The 19,088-nt window shown below is 40.3% G+C and overlaps 1 protein-coding gene across 3 annotated transcripts in view; it reads right to left on the bottom strand.

Annotated features, from left to right (window-relative positions):
• Nucleotides 1–19,088, bottom strand: part of Frs2 (fibroblast growth factor receptor substrate 2) — an 80,436-nt gene that overhangs the window by 25,334 nt on the left and 36,014 nt on the right. For 2 of the 3 annotated variants that reach the window (XM_050132135.1, XM_050132133.1), the window contains exon 2: nucleotides 12,186–12,283. The gene's annotated coding sequence lies outside the window, so the exon portion shown is untranslated. Of the gene's footprint in view, nucleotides 1–6,524; nucleotides 6,689–12,185; nucleotides 12,284–19,088 lie in introns of all 3 variants that reach the window. The other variant, XM_050132134.1, reaches the window with a different exon arrangement.

Below are 19,088 nucleotides of genomic sequence, written 5' to 3' on the forward strand. Positions count from 1 at the left end.
CATGTGGGTGTGGGAATTGAACTCAGGACCTCTGGAAGAGCAGTCAGTGCTCTTAGCCTCTGAGCCATCTCTGCAGCCCAAATGTCTACCTTTTCATGTTACAGAGATTCCAGCACAGTTGTCTGGCTCCTGTCTACATCAACACTGTCAGCCACGCCGTCACTTCCTCCCAGCTGCATCACTCAGTTCCTCGAGTTTTAAGACAGACCTAGGTGAGGGTGAATGTGTTCTAAGATTTCCGGCCCTAAAGCCATAAGATCTTTCAATTTTTGTTGTTTTTATTGCTGTTTTGTTTTTCAAGGCAGAGTTTCTCTGAATAACAACTCCGGCTGTGCTGGAACTCACTGTGGCCTTGAATTCACAGAGATCACCTTCCCCTGCCCTCTGTATGTATTGCTTCCAGCAAGCATACAGACAGACAGAACATCTGCCTTCTGGGTGCTGGGATTTGAAGGTGTGCATCACAACCACCCAGCTAAGATCTTTTAGTTTTTAACATAAGGTGCTAAATACTGGAGCCAGGGATAGCTCAGTGGTTAAGAACACATACTAGTCTTGTAAGGGACCAAAGTTTGGTTCCCAGCATGACACACTGGGCGGTACCATGGGATCCAACTCCTTCTTGTGAGGGCAATGCACAAATATGGTGCACAGAAACACATGCAGGCAAAATCTTCATACAAATGAAATAAAAATCTTTACAAATAAACATTTTAAAGATGTTAAATATTTGTTAACATCTATTTTGCATATCACTTTATTTCATATAATCCCAGCATTGGTACCTTTGGCTGAAAAGAGTGACTCTAGCTGAAACAGGAGCACTTGACACACAACAAAAAGTGCAACTTCAGAACATCACAAACTACTGCAATGACAGTTTATGAGTAGAAGTTTCTCCTAATATTAGTTTTCTTTATACTAATTTACTCAAAAATTTGGAAAAATAAATCAATGAACAAAAAGAACACTTTCTTCTCTAACCTTAAGGGTACAGCCATCACAAGACTCTAAGCTCCTCTTGTTAACAGGGCTGAAACTGTTGGGACTGCAACTGGCAGCATATGTGCTCTTACACTTTAATTAAGATGCCAGGAATCAATGTGCTCACTCTGTCAATACTGAGAAAATCTGTGGTTAAGGAAAATATTCAGAACTCTTCCTCTCCCCAAATCCACAAGTGGGAAGCGGTGAGCACTGTTCCCCTCCTCCACGGCTCTGGGATATCTGCTTTGTTAACAAAAAATAACCACAGCATTCAAGAGTCTAATACAAAATTATTCTGAAAAATAAATGTTACTTATGTATCCCTCTTTAAACTACTAAAGCTGTATTAACATTATTGCTAATAAGGAAAAATTTGTACAAAAAGTTATTCTAGATTAAAACCCAAACTGCTCCATCTAAATTACGACACAGTGCCACTTCTGTACTAGAATAAAGTGGACTTAATAACATTAATGTTGCAGCCTTTCTTTACAAGTTAAGCTATAAACAGAAACTCAGTATAAAAACAGGCAAAAAAAATTACACAGTGTGAGGTATAGTAAGTATTTTATTAGAATTTTGATCAATTTGAAGATTAAAGCAAAAAAAAAACAAACAAAATAACTTGAAATGTCCTAAAGAAGTTAAGATTTAAAAAAAAAAAAACCCAACAACGTAACTCTAACTTTTATGAGCATGTCTTCAGAGGGCCACAAAAACAGCCAAATACTGGGCCTCTTTGCAAGAATCATTTATCCAATCCCTCAGGCAAAGTACTCCTTTGTTATATTTGCTAAAAACGTGAGCTGCTCAAGAGTGTGATATTATTTAAAATATGGTTTTCAAAAAGTATGTGGTACAGATTTTTTAGAATGAAAAAAATCCTTGGGAAAAGCCTAGTTTAATACTAGAAAAACACTGAGGGGATGGTGCAGAGGAATTACCTTGTCCCACCTTTCTCTACTATTATCATCTTATATTAGATAGGTTATTTGCTGTTTAATGGAAGAACACAGATAACATCATTAACAACTAAAATATACATTTATGGCCAGCACAGAAGCATAAGCCTGTAATCCCAACAGCCAAGAGGCTGAGGCAGGAGGACTTTCATGAGTTTGAAGCCAACGTGGGCTATACAGGGGCTACAGTGTGAAATCCTGTGTCAAAAAGCAAAAAAAAAAAAAAAAATTAAAAATGAATTTTAAAAAAAGTATATACTTATTCAGACTACTTAGCTGTTAAATAATTTCTTCATTCCATACAGGATATCTGAATTATATGTAGGCATTGAATGTCTCATGGCTTCTCTTTGCTGTACCACTGACTCCTGATGTTCCTTGTTTCTGGTGACCCCTCCAATTCTCAGCAATACTAGTTAAATACTTTATAGGGGGGCTCTTTGCTCGAGTTAGTGTCATGCTTTTCTTATAATTAGACCAAAATTATGAGGTTGGAAAACCGGAGATAAAATTTAGAAACACTATCAGTGGGACTTGTGGCTAATGTTGAACCTGGTTACCTAGTAGGGGCAGTGCCTGCCACCTTCCTCCACCCAGAAGCTATTCCACTCCAACTTACCCTTCACATTGTATGTTTTACAAAGAAGGTCATCACTTACAAAGCTAGGATCCGAGCATGGTGGTGCAGGTCTATATCCTAGATACTCAGGAGGCTAAGACAGAATTCTAAACTTAAGGTTAGTGTTGTAGAATAATCTATTTGTACACTGTGAAGATGTGTCTTTGCCAAAGTGCCATCTGAGTATTTAATAAGCTGAATGGCCGGAACTGGAGGAACAGCTCAGAGGTTAAGAGCACTGACTGTTCTTCCAGAGGTCCTGAGTTCAATTCCCAGCAACTACATGGTGGCTCACAACCATCCGTAATGAAATCTGGCATCCTCGTCTCACCTGAAGGCACATGCTGGCAAAACATTATATATAATAAATAAATCTTTAAAAAAAAAAAAAGCTGAATGGCCAAAAGCAAGACAGGAAGAGGTTAGGTGGGACTTCAGGGCAGAGAGAAAAGAAGAGGGGATAAATTTAGGCATGGAAGATGCCAGAGGAGATGGACAGGAAGCAGAACATGCAGGAGGAGAGGTAAAAATACAAGTCATGTGGCAGAATGTAGATTAATAGAAATAGGTTAAACTAAAGAGCTAATTAGAAATAAGTCTACGCTAAGGCCAAGCTTTCACAATCAATAAAAGGTCTCTGTGTCATGATTTGGGGGCTAGTGGGCCAAGAAAGCCTGCTACAGGTTAGCCTGGGCAATTTTAGCAAGATCATATCTCAAAAAAAAAAAAAAAAAAAAGAGGTGAATGGTGTGGGCTTAGTTCCCTAAGTACAGCCTCGAGCATTCATGAGGCTGAGTCCAACTGCACTTCTGGGTAGGAGTAAGGCAGCAACTGAGGTTCTAACTTAGTGGTAGAGAAATATCTTACCTATCTACATAAGATCCTGGGTTCAATCCCCAGAAAGCCACGCACAACAAAGGAGATGGTGTAGCCGCAGTTTCAATTCCCTGTGAAGGTAACATTGTCCTTTGAAGGTGTCATTTGAAAGGTGTGCAAGGCTGGCACTCTCCACTAAGCTCCATCTGCAGTACTGACCAATTATTTGCACAAGAAGAGAGTGGTCTTTCCCTGGTTTTATTCTATTCAGTCACATACCAGTATCGACCCGTGGACATTTCTTTTACACTCTGGGATATATCTAATACTACTTCACATGACTCTGTTGCTCAAATGATTTCATTTTTGGCCACCAGGAGCTCTTCCATTTGGTCCCTATGCTCTTCTGACATAGTCCATCTTTGTGGGGTTTATTCCTTTGCTTCTTTCTTGTTTGCCGCAGCCCAGAATCAGCCATTTCCCTAAAGGACGCTGGTTCCTTCTACTGAAGAATTTTTTTTTTTTAGTGGGTATGTTTCAAATATTTAAAGAGAACAAAACTTGAAAACTATAAAATTAGAACATAGTCTTTTACTTGGAACAAAAAGAGAGTAAAAAATAAAGACAGAAAAAATTTAAATCTCACTACAGGGGGCTGGGGATACAGCCCCAGTCGGTAGAGCATTTGCTAGCATACATGAAGCCCTAGGCTGAGACAGACTTAACTATGTGGCTCAGGCTCGCTATGTAGTCCAGCTACCTTAAACTCCTGATCCTGATCCTTTGCCTGAGTGCTGGGATTGGAGGCCTCACGCCCAGCAGGGTTTTTTTTTTTTTTAAAGACTTTGTTTACTTACTTGTTTGTTTGTTTAGAGACAGGGTCTGTGTAATTGTAGCTGGCCTAGAACTCACTGTAGGTCAGGCAGGTCTTGAGCTCTCAGATATCTAAGACACACCTCTGTGAGCAATGGCTCAGGACTAGACAGACCAGTAACATAAAGTAGAACATAAAGAAACAAAACTGCTCATATATGAAAACTTGACCTCTTTCTTAGGATGAGCCATGAAGGGAAAACAACTTCCCATCTGACTCCATAGAGATGAAGGGGCTGTGGGTGCAGGTGCATGTGAACTGACTCTACTTTGCTTCTGTGGGGTGGCATCAAACGTTATCCAGGCTTATTGTAAAATGTCAAGCAGCCAAATGAACTTAGAGGTCAAATTATTTTAATTCTTTAATTACCCTTCATATTCTACAATTATAAAACTAATCAAACAAAAACCTGTCAAATCAAGTAGGCTATCTAATTAAGAAAAATCAAAAGCCAGGTGCTGTGGAAACTTTGGAGGCTGAGGAAGGAGGATTTCTAGTTGAAGCTAGCATAGGCTACTTAATAAGACCTGACTTAAAAATAAATATGAGGCTGACAGAACTGTAATTCTTCCAATTACTTCACACCCTAATGTTACCTTTGTGCCTCATTTACAATAGATAGATTACTGGGATGGGGGGGGGGCTCCACTGCTAGACCACTTGCTGAGCATGTGCGAAGCCATAGATTTAATCTGTGGCACCACATATACAGAACGTGGTGGCACTCACCTGTAATCCCAGCACTTGGGAGAAGGATCAGAAATTCAAAGCCATCTACAGAACACATCAAGTTGGAGATAAGGCTGGACACATAAGACACCGTCTCATTAAAAATAAAACAACAAATACCAGTCATGACTGTAGGGATTTGGAAAGAATTATTTGGAAAATCAAAACAATCCATGTTTCGGCCCATGTCTACATGTATGTACGAGCAACGGTGCCCGTGGTAGACTGCAAAGGGTCTGAGAACTGAAGCCTAGATGTACTTTCTCCCTGTACTTGAGTGAGGGAATGTTTCTTTACGAGTTTGTGTCTGCGAGAATCAATGCCATGTACATGGTGCCAACAGAGGCCAGAAGGAACATGGGATCCCTTGGAGCAGCAGTCAGTGCAGGTGGAAGTCACCTGACTAAGCCCTGGGAACTGAACCCCAATTCTCCAGAAGAGAACCAAGCAACAGCTCCCATTTGGTCACTGCATTTTTCACTTCTGCAAATGCTTCAGAGGATGAACAATGTGTAACGATCTCACAAGGCTGGGGAAATGGCTCAGTGGGTAATGTGCTTACTATACAAGGAAAAGAACTGAGTTCAGATCCCAGCACCAACTTAAAAGCTGGGAATGGAACATGTGCCTATAGCCACAGCACTGGGAAAACACAGAAATATCCCCAGGACCCACTGGCTGACCAGCCTAGCCAAAATGGCAAGCTCCATGTTCATGAAAGACTGTCTTAAACACACACACATACACAAAGGTAAGATCTCCTTAGCTGGGCAAAATGGTACACACTTGTAATCTTAGCACTCAGAAAGTTGAGGCTGGAGAGTCATGAGTTTGAGGTCAGCCTACAGCCTACAAAGTAAGATCCAGTCTCAAAAATGAAAAGTAAAACACAAGCAAACAACAATCAAAACCAAGATAAGATCTTCCTTGGAAAGAGCAATAACAGAGCTGGGGAGAGGGAGGGGGCAACTAAGACAGGCACTGTAGGAAAAGCTGGCTGTCCAGCCTACCTGTGAGGCTGAGTTTGGAGGGTTGTTCTTACACCAGAGAAAGTGGGGAGGAGCTTTCAAATAATTCTGATTAAAGTGTTAAGTCAAAGAAATACACATAATTGCAAAGAACACATCCTTAATCTGGGAACTTATCAACACTATATTCATTACTAAAAAGGATGAGAAGGAATAAGTAAATATTTATGTCAAATACTTTTTAAATATTGGATATGACTGTTTATATCATCAAGCAAAAGAAATTCACTCTAATTTCATTCACTATCAAAGTACACACACACACACACACACACACACACGAGACATGTTCCTTCTGGACTCTAAGTTTCTGGCTCACACAAAAACAAGATGGTTAAACACACACCAACGTGGGCTCTGAGCCCTGTGCTTCTGCAGCCACCCACACAGCACTTTGCGAGCGTGTGATTAGGAGGAATGATGCACAGTCACACCACATTCTTTCCCTCAGCTCACACGTCAAGAACTTGCCCTCTCAGCGGCATTCTTCTCTAAACAGCCATGGTCACCTTAGCAACCCTATGCTCCCAATATGGACAGCTGGTCCGTTTCAAGTCAGTCCTCCTTGGCAAGGAAAGTGCTTGTTCTTCAAACTGGAGAGAGGAGGTTCCTTTCAGCACACATTACAGGGCCCAGTTCATCCTGGTCAGCGCTTTTGTTCTGTAGTAGCAATCTGTAGAGTTTAAATCTACTCTGAGTTTGGGGTTTTGTTTTGTTTTTTAACTATAAAAGCAAGTAACTAAATAACAAAATCCAGCTAAATCATATGGGACTCTCAGAGGAACATGAAACAGAAGTTATAAAACAATTTGTTTTATACTCTTATTACAGCTTACAACTATTGAGTTTCAAGAATAAAGTTCAAAAAAAAAAAAAGAATAAAGTTCAGCTTTAGTTCAATTTAACTGTAACACCTGAAGCCTCGGTACACATAAACGGATCTGGGTCCGAAAGCCCTAAATATCACAGCCTATCTTTGACCCTCAGACACAACAAAACCTGGAGAAAGCACTTTTCTACAAGTGAGAGACCTGGGTTGGATCTCCAGCACAAACTGCTAATTAATTAATGGACTATCAGTCAGTCTGTATTTTCTACTCTACTGCCTTCATGGGCAATTTCTTAATTCTTCCAAATGTTCAAACAAAACCAAGTAATAAGCATATCTGAACACCTTATTAGACTGACATAAAAACCATGAACTACTCAAAAATAATCTTGATCACTGCCTGTACCTGTGACTGAACCAAATTAAACCTTTCAGAATAAAAGAAACAGTTTTATAAGAATATGTGATGTTCACACTATGAACAAAGAGAGAAAACTGACATCTAAAATATATTCAATCAAAATTACTCATTACATAACCCACAAAGGCATTTTATATCCTACCCAACAAAACTAAAACACTAACCTCTAACGAAATTAAAGCAGAATATTCTAAACTAAAAGTCTGTGATATTTATAAGTTGGAAAATATATGAAATGTTTTTCTATAACAGAGGTAAAACAAATCCTATTAATTTAATAAATGCTGCTTTAGTGAAACTCAAAAATAAGTATACTTAAATAAAAAAATAAAAGAATTTGGGGTTAGAGAGATGGCTAAGCAGTTAAGAACACTGGCTGTTCTTCCAAAGGACTAAGGCTTGATTTTCAGTACCTACATGGTGACCCAAAACCATCTATAACTCCAGATCCAGAAGATTCAATGCCCATTTCAGGCCTTTGTGGGCACTCAGTAAACAGACATATATGCACATAAAGCATTCATACACATAAATTTTTAAAAATTAAAAATGTTAAAACATTAAATAACTACTATCTAAATTATTCACTGGCTATCTTTTAACTGTATACATGTGTTTTTTAAACTTTCAGGTGATAAAGTTCATGTTAACAACACTTCTTTAGGAGGCTGGCAAGATAGTTCAATGGGTACAGATGCCTGCCACCAAGCCTGACCACTTGATTTTGAGGACAAGAGAACCAACTTTCCCAAGCTGTCTTCTGACACCACCTATGCACCAAGGCATCTGTATGCACACACTCACATAAATGCATGCATGCATGCATGCATGCATACACACACACACACATAAATGTAATAAAAATACAAAAATAACAACAAAGAAAAACTGCTCTAAAGACTTAACCTAGTTTCCTTTATCTTCTTCATGTAGCAAAGCATCAGCTGACAGGGCAGCCATACTGGTAGAAGACCCCCACATCCATTTTTCTAAATCTGGCGACTGTTTGTAAAATAGAAATACTATTGTTCCCCATATGCAGTGTGCTAACTGGGAATAATGAAATTAGTATGCCATATAAAAAAACTCAAAACCAAATATACTCAAAAAAGAACTATGCTATTTATTCAATTCTCTGAGTTGTACTTTTTAAAAAGTGGACCAATATTTGACCATCCATGGAATGTGAAAATCATTATTAGCTTCAAAAGTTTCCAGTCTTCTTGCCAAATCTATCCTTTTTTTCTTTCATTTTTTTCCCCTCTTTTTCTTGTTTTGGGTTTTCAAGACAAGATTTCCCTATGTAGCGTTGGAGCTGAAACCATCCTGGAACTCACTTTGTAGGCCAGGCTGGCCTTGAACCCTGAGATCTGCCTGCTTCTGCCTCCCCAGTGCTGGGATTAATGGCGTGAGCCACCAACAACAACCAGCCTTACTGAAAACTTTTATAAATACTTCACTATTGCCTTCCTTTCCCGCTAAAGTCCAAACTCTGCCCAGACAAAATTCAGGCCCTGACACTCTGATAGGAGAGGAGGGGGTAGGGTGGCTCTGGTGGCTCTAAGAGGTGATCAGGTCATGGAGCTCCTCTTTGTGAGTGGGATTAAGGCTTTCACAAGAGTCTTCATCTTGTTCTTTTCTTCTTCTACCATCCATCACACCACAAGGCATTCCTCCTCTCTGCAGGAAGCAGCCGTCAGGCAAGGACCCTGCCAGGATATGCATCTTAGAATTCTCAGCTTCCATAATGGTGAGAAATCAATTCATGTTCTTTATAAGTTGCCCAGTTGGTGGTGTGGTAGTACAGCAACACAAATAAAGACACTTCCCTATTCCTTTCCACCATGTATTGGTCCCCTCGTCCATGAACTAAAACCCTCTAAGACCCTCACTTCATATTAAGAAACTGACCCAACGAGTAAGTACCTTTAGCTTCTTCCAACCAAGTCTGGTTCCAGCACCTACATCAAGAGGCTCACAACCACTTTTAATTCCAGCCCCAGAGATCTGAGGTCACTATACTCATGTGCACAAGCCCATGCATATGCATATATACAAAGTATATCAATCAATAAAAATTAGGGAGAGACTATAATATTGGACGCCATCTTCTGGCCTCCACACATGCTAACAAGTTCACAAACACAGATACTAATACTTTCACACACACATATATAATAAACATTTTTTAGAAATCTATGTTATAAACAAAATAATATGTACAACAAGCATTAAAAGTTGATTGGTCTGCTGGGCAGTGGTGGGGCGTGCCTTTAATCCCAGTACTAGGGAGGCAGAAACTGGCGGATTTCTGTGAGTTCAAGGCCAGTCTGGTCTACAAGAGCTAGTTCTAAGACAGACTCCAAAGCTACCAAAAAACCCTTTCTTGAAAAACAACAAAAAACAAACAAACAAAACAAAACAAAAACTTGGCCCTTTAAGCGGACCAGTCAATGATGATGAGTATGGAACAAACTAAAGATTTTAATAGCAATGTTCCTGAACTTAAGTAAAATGCTGATATGTTCAGACATTCAGCCTCTTATGGCTTCACAAAAATTTAAATAAATACAAAATATACTATGCAAAACTTACCATTTCAACTAGTTTATAAAATGCAGACTCATTTTTAAGGTTGCCACTGTCCCTTTACTACATTTAACTACACAGCAGTATATGTGCATGTGTGTATAATGTGATAATTTTCTATAATAAATACAAAAATATCAGGTGTTGGAAAGGAGGTTCAGTTAGCGAAGTGCTTGTCTTGCAAACGGAGTACCTGTGATGGGTCCCCAGAACCTAAGTGAGAAAAAACTTGAGTGTAATGATATACCTTTTAAATCCTAGCACTATGGAGACATGTTAAATCGAGACTGCTCATTCATTTTCCAGCTGCCCAGACCCAAATAGTCACACAGAAACTATATTAATTACAACACTGTTTGGCCTATTAGCTCGTGCTTCTTATTAACTAACTCTTACATTTTAAATTAACCCATTTCTATTCATTTATATTTTATGATGAGCTTCGTGGTTTGTTACCACTTGCTTCTTGGGCAGCTCCATGGCATCTGCCTCCCTGGGCAGAGTCTCCTTGAGTCTGCCTACTCTCTCTGTCTCTGTCTGAATTTCCTGCCTGGCTTTACTCTGCTAAGCCAATGGCCAAAACAGCTTCTTTATTAATCAATGGTAATAAAAATACATTCACAGCCTACAGAGGTAAATCCCACATCATCTCCCCTTTTCTGTCTAAATAAAAAGGAAGGCTTTAACTTTATATCAGAGACAGAGTCAGGATCCCCAGGGCTCTCTGACCAGCCAGCCTCACTTATTTGACAAGCAAGTGAGAAACCATGTCTACAAAGAAAACAGTGGTTGGTGCCTAAGACATGAGAGCTAAGGTTGCCCTCTGGCCTCTACATACAGAGACATGCACCCACATGGGCATATATCTGCACACATGCACCACCAAACATGCATACACATAAACACAAAATAAAAGCACTGGAATTTAGGCCTAGCTTAGTAATAGGAGCATGCCTACCACATGAGGCCTTGTTTCAACCCTAGTATCATTAAATACAAAAAAAAAAAATCTCACACACACACACACACACACTCACACACTTACCACTCCAGACAGGAGCCCTAAAAGTACTAAACACTAAGAGCCATCGTCATTATGTATCATGCATTACATTGATGTAGGAGATTTAAATTTCACTTTGCAAAAGAAAATAGCAAAGAAGAACAGATTAAGGTCAGTGAGATTACATTTTCTGAAATTTCTATTTTTGATTTAAGCACTGTGGTCTACGAAAAGAAGATTCTGAATTTCTTCTGAAGCACTTTTTCAATGCTTTCAACAGCACCGCGGAAGGTGTGAACACGCTATTGGTTAGCATGGTGGAGGCAGGAGGCCATGAGTGAGCGCACGCCCAAACCTCTGCTGTCAAAGTGACAGTCTTGGGTGCTACTCTTCCCTTCTCCTCCTCAGCCAGCGGGTCCCGTTGTTTTAATCCTTTTTTTTTCTTTTATTTTTTTAAATTTCTTTTTATTGTGTGACACTTTATTCTTTTGCTTTTTGTGGGGGGAGGGCGCCACCCAGATCCCAAGTAAATCACATGCAGACTTATTCATAGTTATGAATGCCCGGCCTTAGCTTGGGTTGTTTCTTCCCAGCTTTTCTTATCTTAAATTTTCCCAACTACCTTTTGCCTCTGGGCTTTCATCTTTCTCTATTTCTGTATACCTTACTTTACTTCTTTCTCCATGGCTTGCTGTGTAGTTGAGCAGCTAGCCCCTGATATCCTCATCTCCTTGTTCTCTTGCTGTTTGTTCTCCTCATTTCTCCTTCTATTTATCCTCTCTGCCTGCTAGCCCCACCTACCCTTACTCCTGCAGCTCTTTATTAGGACCATCAAGTGTTTTAGATAGGCAAAGAATCAGTTAATCAAATACAACGAAACAAAAGTAACACACCTGAAAATAATATCCCTTAACTTCTTCCTTCCATCTTTCCTTCCTTTCTTCCTTTCTGTTTTTCTTGTTTATTTTGGGGATTTTTTTAGACAGGGTTTCTATGTATAGCTCTGGCTGTCCCAGAATTCACTCTACAGACCAGACTTCCTTTGAACTCACAGAGACCTGCCTGCCTCTGCCTCTGCCTCTGCCTCCTGAGTGCTGGGAATAAAGGCGTGTACCACCACTGCCTGGCTTCAATACATTTTTCTAAGGCTGTAATTCAATAATGCTGCCTATATGATTCTTTCAAGAAAACACAGCAGGCACATTTTCTAGAACCATATGCTAGAATTTTAATTACACAGTCAAAATAGGAATGTAAGTGGCTCTCCATGGCCACCCTGTTTTCAGGGTAGACAACTGCGGAGATTAAGGAAGAGACTCGTGACTTACCACTCTGGAGGAATGTTCGCTCTGCTGCATCTTACTTCATGACATGTGGATTACTTCCTCACCGGGACATCCGGGCATCTACTTCTTGGTGGTCATTTCTGAAATAAAGGTATAGTAATTGAGAATGTGATTCATATATTACAAAATCATACTCTTTAAGGACACTTAACTACATTATCATGACCAGTAAGGACTATTAACAAAGCTTTTAAACAAACTCCTAACAGAAAACATTAGCAGGGTTAAGAGTTATGTAAGATTTAAAAGCAAAAAACTGGGTACTGTCCCACAGGACCAGAATGTTTCAGCCCTCAACACCTCCCTCTGTCCCTGCTGAGCCTGATTTGTGATTTATAAACTGGAACAAAAAAGACACACAGGAAACCGTAAAATTGCAGTTTTGAACACCATGAAGTGATTGTCCGTTCATTGTTTATGTATCCATTACACCTAAAATGAAAACCCAAGAAAGGGATTTCTGTCCATTTTATTTACCTACTTTAGGCACCTGAAACAACTGCTATTGTGCCAATGAGTTCTACACACTTATTCTAAGATGAATAAACTGATCATTGGCTAACTCCAACTGATAAAATGGCCCCCACAGGCTCAAGGGAACCTTGCATGAAGAAACCATAGGGCCATGCTGAGTCAGCACTGCCCTTTGCTGGCGGCCCTGGAAAAGCTGGTCCTATCCATCCATTGCTGGAAGCTGAAGCAAGAGAGCAGCAGAAGAAATGGCCGCACCCGCACCAAAGGCAGGGAGAGCTGAACCTGAAGGCACTGGTTTAGAGGAGCTAGCTCCACCCCTCACCTGACTGACCAGCTCAACTATCATCCAGGCCCAATGGGGTTGGCCTACCCTATCGACCTAACTAGATCTACCTGCTGAAGCTCATGCAATGACTGGTCCTGTGGAATGATAACTGCAGGATCTCCATGACTCGGGGCAGCCATGGAGATCCAAGAGGAGTAAGGATGGTGGACCAGAAACCAGAGCCCTTGAACTAGACCAATGACCCACTGCAATGAACATCTGCAAGTAAAGCTGATTGGACAAAAGCATAAGCTGTGTGACACACTATTCCCAACACCACCAGCATGAATGAAAAGGTGGTGGAGAGAAGAGGTTCATTCTTCCTTTACTTTCTTTCTTTTCTAGTTTTCATTGGGTGGGGGACACTGCAATGGGAAGGGGAGAATATGGAAGGGCTGGGAGGTGGGCAGAGTTGGGGGTGCATGATGTAAAATTTCTAAAGATCCAATAAAGAAATTATGTTAAAAAAAGAAAAGAAAAAAATAGAAAATGACTCCCACAGACTCATAGGAGTGGCATTACTGGGGGTATGGCTTTGTTGGAGTAGGTGTGGCTCTAAGGTTTCAGAAGCTCACTGTGGTGTCATTCTATCTTCCTGCTGTCCACCAATCTAGATGCAGAACTCAAAGCTACATCTCCAGTACCATGTCTACCCCTGTACCCCCATGCTTCCCATCGTGACAATGGACTAAACCTCTGAACATGTAAGCCAGCTATTAAATGTTTTTCCTTTATAAGAGTTGTCATGAGCCAGAAAATGGTGGCGAAGGCCTTAATTTCAGCATTAAGGAGGCTGAGGCAGATGGATCTCTGTGATTTCGAGATTAGTCTGGTTTACAGAGCAAGCTCCGGGACAGGCCCCAAAGCTACACAGAGAAACCCTGTCTCAAAATCAAAACAAACAAATGAAAAAAGGGATGTCATAGACATGGTGTCCCTTCACAGCAATAAAAAAACTAACTAAGATAAACTGCTTAAATCTCAAACACCATTTCTTCCACAGAAATGCCACTAGTGCCAACTACATCAACACCATACACAATACACAAAAGCCATAAACCACCAAACTAGAACAAAAGCCTAAGGTTCCTTAGAATTTGATCAACTTCACCTTTGATAAAGAATCCAAGGAGACGAACTGAATGTGTGATTTCTGCCAACTCTCAGGCATGGGGTGGGCAGGTGTTTTTTATTAAACATTCATGTTCTTTAAGTTCTTTAAGGTATTGTAGAGACCATTCAGGATACAAGTCTTCTGTAGGGAGGCAAAGTTGCCACTCTTACAGACTGCAAGAATAAACCCATAATTCTAGCAGTTCCCTACTTCTCAAGCTAGAACTGAATGATAAACCACAAATGCTACTTGTGGCTGGGGGTAGTTGTGAGAGAGAGGCAGGGGATCTCTTTGAGTTTAAGGCCAGCCTGATCTACACAGCTAGTTCCAAGACACTCAAGCCTGTTACACTCTGTCCTGAAAAATCTAAAAAAAAAATGATGCTCCCAACTTCAAAAAATTAATGATGTATCTACCACACTGTTTTGTTTTTAAATACTCTGTCCCACAACTCCACAAAGGAATGGTTCAAAATTTTAATCAAATGAGTACCATTAGAACAATTCCCAAAAGAAATGACATTCCCTTTCTCCTATTTATTTAAGCACTTCTGTTTGTGATTATAAAGTTTCAAGTTTTCTCAGGAAAAGTTCAAGTATTTCAAATTTACTTGTTATCTCTAGGCACCGTGGCCACTGGAATCAAAAGAGCACACTAACTCTCAACAAGACTAAATTGGATGCAACACTGTAGGAATGTTTGAACTTAATTTTTTTTTTCTTTAAATAAACTCCCTCTGGGCTGAGGTCTACTTTGCCTTTTGAGTATTATGTGGCTGCAAGCCTCGGGGTTTTAACAGAGATTAGCCAGGGGACAGAGGAACCACCAAGTATGACTCAGTGATCACATTTAATAGTCCCTGAAGACCAAACCAAACACATGCAATCACCAGAATTGTCCCCAAACCACTGCCAACATACCTTTCATCTGAATAATCTATTTTCACTTCAAGTTCACAAACCTATTATCATATAATCCAAGATGCAAACATAAACCCAGAACATCAGACACTTGGTCAGCAGGGGCCTAAAGGGCTGAACAATGAATCTGACAAGCAAAGCTCACCTGGAAGGAGGCAGGGAGGACTCTTGAATATTTTTAAACAGAAAATCTTGGTCACCAAGAAATCAGACTAGTAAATTCAACTGTCTGAAAGATGAGTGACAGGACCAGCAATAGGCTAAGCAGGCAAAGGGGCTTGTCATCCTGACGCCTGTGCTCACTCTCCTGGACCCACACAGTGGGAAGTCTTCGGACCTCCCCATGGGTCTGTGTGTACAGAGTCACATACAAGGTAAGTCAAGGTAACTGAAAACTTTAAAGACATTTAATAACTTGACTTTATCTACAAAGTATATCTTTTAACATTAATACAACAACCTACCTCTTTGCACAGAGGAGAAATGCAACAGAATTATCAACTTTAAAGTTCCCAAATGACTAAATATAAAAGCTAATTTTCAAACTATTTTGGTCCTGGGTTGTCAAAAAAAAAAAAAAAACCTACCACTTAAAACTGCCCCTCAGAATCTAAAGTCCTTGTAGGGATGATGGAGAGGGAGGGAAGAAGGTGTCAGAGAGAACACATTTTCAAGGTAACAATTAGAAATAATACAACCTGAGTTAAAAGGAAAAACTTGAGATTTTGGTGTTCAAAACTATAATTAAAATCAAATGAGGACAATGAAATGATCTGTGTGGTTTCAATTCAATACTTGAGGCACCACTAGTATGTTTGCTTTTAGACCTTCGGCTCTAAAGAAAGGGAACTTGTGGCATGGTCTCTTGAAAGTTATATATACAATCTTTATACTCAGTAATTGTCTGGTCTTCCTATGTACGCTCATAAAATGAGTAAATGTCCTATTTTAAAACTTCTGTTTTAAATAGACTTCCTGCCCACATTCTAGGTCACTATACAAAATGTATTTCTTTTCCACAAAATGTTTTCAAGACAGGGTTTTTTTATATAGCTCTGGCTGTCCTGGAATTCATTCCATGGACCAGGTTGACCTCCAAATCACAGAGATCTGCCTGCCTCTGCCTCCAGAATGCTAGGATTAAAAGCAAGTGCCACCACACCCGGCTACAAAATATATTTTTAAACAGAAAATGTTATTACATTTCCCACTATGATCTATTTGGAATATCAAGGTAGAAACTTGCTAAGTTTTCTTCTATATCTCCAACATCACACACAAAAGATGTATACAGTTCTAAATAAGCATTACCAGAACTGTAACTTTATTGTTTTCATAAACTTAAATGCAATGCCTAAAATATTCACTATGCAGAAAGGCTTGGCCTCAAACAGGCTTACTACCTTTTATATTTTCCAAGGAGCTGAGTTACCTGGCTACTAAAATATTCAGTTTCTACGCGTGTCCTATAGACTGTCACCTTACCCCATCCATTAACTTCTCATTGCATTTAATTGATTGATTGACTGACTGACTGAGTGATTGATTGAGACAGGGTCTATGAAGGCCTCACTGACCTAGAATTTGTCATGACCAGGCAGGCTGTCCTCAAACTCACAAAGATCCACCTACCTCTGCCCTTCTGCTGCTAGGATTAAAGGTGTGTGCCACCATGCCTGGCAGGGTTTTGTTTGTTTGTTAAGAGTTTTATTTAGCTCACAATTTTGACGACTGAAAGTCCGAACAGCATGGAACTGGCTCTGATGAGGATCTCCAGAGAAGCATGACAACAAAGAAAACAGATGGCAGGGCATTGGAAACTGGAAAACAAGGGCTATCTGGGGACAACTACCCAGGGCCCCACGTTCTAGGGACGGCAACCTCTGGATCACTGGGCACACATAAACTAAGAGCACAAGTACACCTGAAATACTATTTATCCTTAAAGCCCCTGAAATTAATTATAGCTGTAAGGTATTCCACAGAAATCCATGGCTCTCCCTAACATATACCTACTTCATATACATCAATAATCTGCTTAATGTCCTATCTTTAAATGACACACAAGAGGGGCTTGAAGAGATGACTCGGCAGTTAAGAGCACTGGCTACTGGGTTCCTGTCCAAGGACCCACATGGTGGCTCACAGACATCCACAACTCCAGTTCTAGGGAATCTGAAACATTCTAAGATTTCAGTGGGCACCAGGCACATGTGGGACACCAAAATACATGCATGCAGGCAAACCATCTGTACACATAAAAGATAATTTAAGTGTCACACAAGGAAAAAAAAAAAGTAGGAAGAATAAAAAGAAGAAATTCCATAAAATGGTAATCATTAGAAATACCAGAACAGATTTTGGGAGTGCCAAGAAAAAAGGAAACCAAACAACGCCAAACATACTAACTAAAACACCTACAAAAAACTATGAAATCACTTCAGGTTTTACAACTAAAGTAGCTAAAGCAACTCAGAAGTAAGGAAGTACTAAATTTCAAATGACAAAGATTATTTTTTCTCAGACTTACCCAGTCCAATGTACATTTAGAACACACACACAGTGTCTGATTTATAAATAACAAATCATGCTATTGAAGAATTTAAGTTCATCTGTTAGGGACCAGCGGGACGACTCAGCAGTTGAGAGCGCTCACTGTTAAGAACCAGGAACCAGGCCGGGTTCTCCACTCTTACACCAGATGGCTCACACTACCTACAACTCCAATCCCATGGGGTCTGACACCTCTGCTGGTCGTCATACACAGAAAAATAATAAATAAATCTTTAAATAAGAATAGAATAAATTCATGAATTCTGAGTATGATAAATGTGTATGTCAAGGAAAGGGAAGGAAGGGGAGGGGAGGGGAGGGGAGGGGAGGGAGGCAGAAATGAGGCAGGAAAAGCTCAATGGCAAAGCACTTACCTACCATGCACCTGGGTTTGATACATGTATCACACAACAGAATAAAACATTAATTATTCAGATACTGATTAAAACGTCAAGTACAGTGTTTGCCCGTCTGCATGTAAGTGTGTGACAGAAGAGGGTATCACATTCCCTGGAATGGAACTGGAGTATTAGAAGGTTGTAAGCTGCCATGTGGGTGCTGGGAAGTCAGGTCTTCTACAAGAGCAGCCAGTGTGATCTTAACTGTGTGTGATCTTTTCAGCCCCTATTCTACTCTTTTTGACACGTGTATATGTGTTTACTTGGGAGTGGGTGTACACACATGAACAGAGGTGCCCGTAGATGCCAGAGGAGTTATATACCCCGGGACTGGAGGCCCAGGTGGTTACGAGTAGACTGACTAGGTGCTGGCAACTGAACTCCGGTCCTCTGGAAATATGTGTGCTTTCAAGTGCTGACCCATCTCTTCACTCCTAAAGAGATTTTGATATCCATTTTAAGCATGTTGGCTACAAAAAAAGGTGTTCAGAAAGAAAATAAGACACAGACACGCCTGAGACCGTGGGTGTAAACTTCTCAAAGGAAAGCTAGCTGCCCACACTACAGGATTTTGAACTAAATAGACCAGGGAAAACAAGGAAGTCGCTTAGCATGCTGGATATGAACATGGGCTTTGGAGTCACGGCTTTGAATGTATGCCCCAACTCTGCCATGACTAATTGTATGATCTTGGGCAAGTCGCTCTCCAATCTCTTCTCTAACCTGATGAGTTACCATCGCTGCTGTGTGAGAGTGACATCAGGATAATGCTTATAAAACGCTCAGCCTGGCACCCAGTGAGGACGCAAAGAGCAGCAAAGCACCAGGAACCATTCTTTCCGTCTGCTAAAACTGCCCCTGTGTTACTATTTTAAAAGATCAAGCACTTTCTCACTTTGAGAATTTTACACATCTGATCTCAGAAAGCTAAATGTTTCCCATATTTCATCACACGTGCATCTAATGCAGACTAGGAGAGACCAAGTGAACAAGAGAAGTAGAAAGAAGGAACTTGTTCTCACACTAATGCTGGCACAACCATAGCAAGGTCAAGTCTGGGGCAGGGGTGGCAGCATTTAGTTGTCCAAAGCCAGCCGTGTC

Source organism: Alexandromys fortis, unplaced genomic scaffold, assembly GCF_014885135.2.
Source record: "Alexandromys fortis isolate MF-2015 unplaced genomic scaffold, M_Fortis_MF-2015_v1.1 scaffold_375, whole genome shotgun sequence".
NCBI lineage: Eukaryota > Metazoa > Chordata > Mammalia > Rodentia > Cricetidae > Alexandromys > Alexandromys fortis.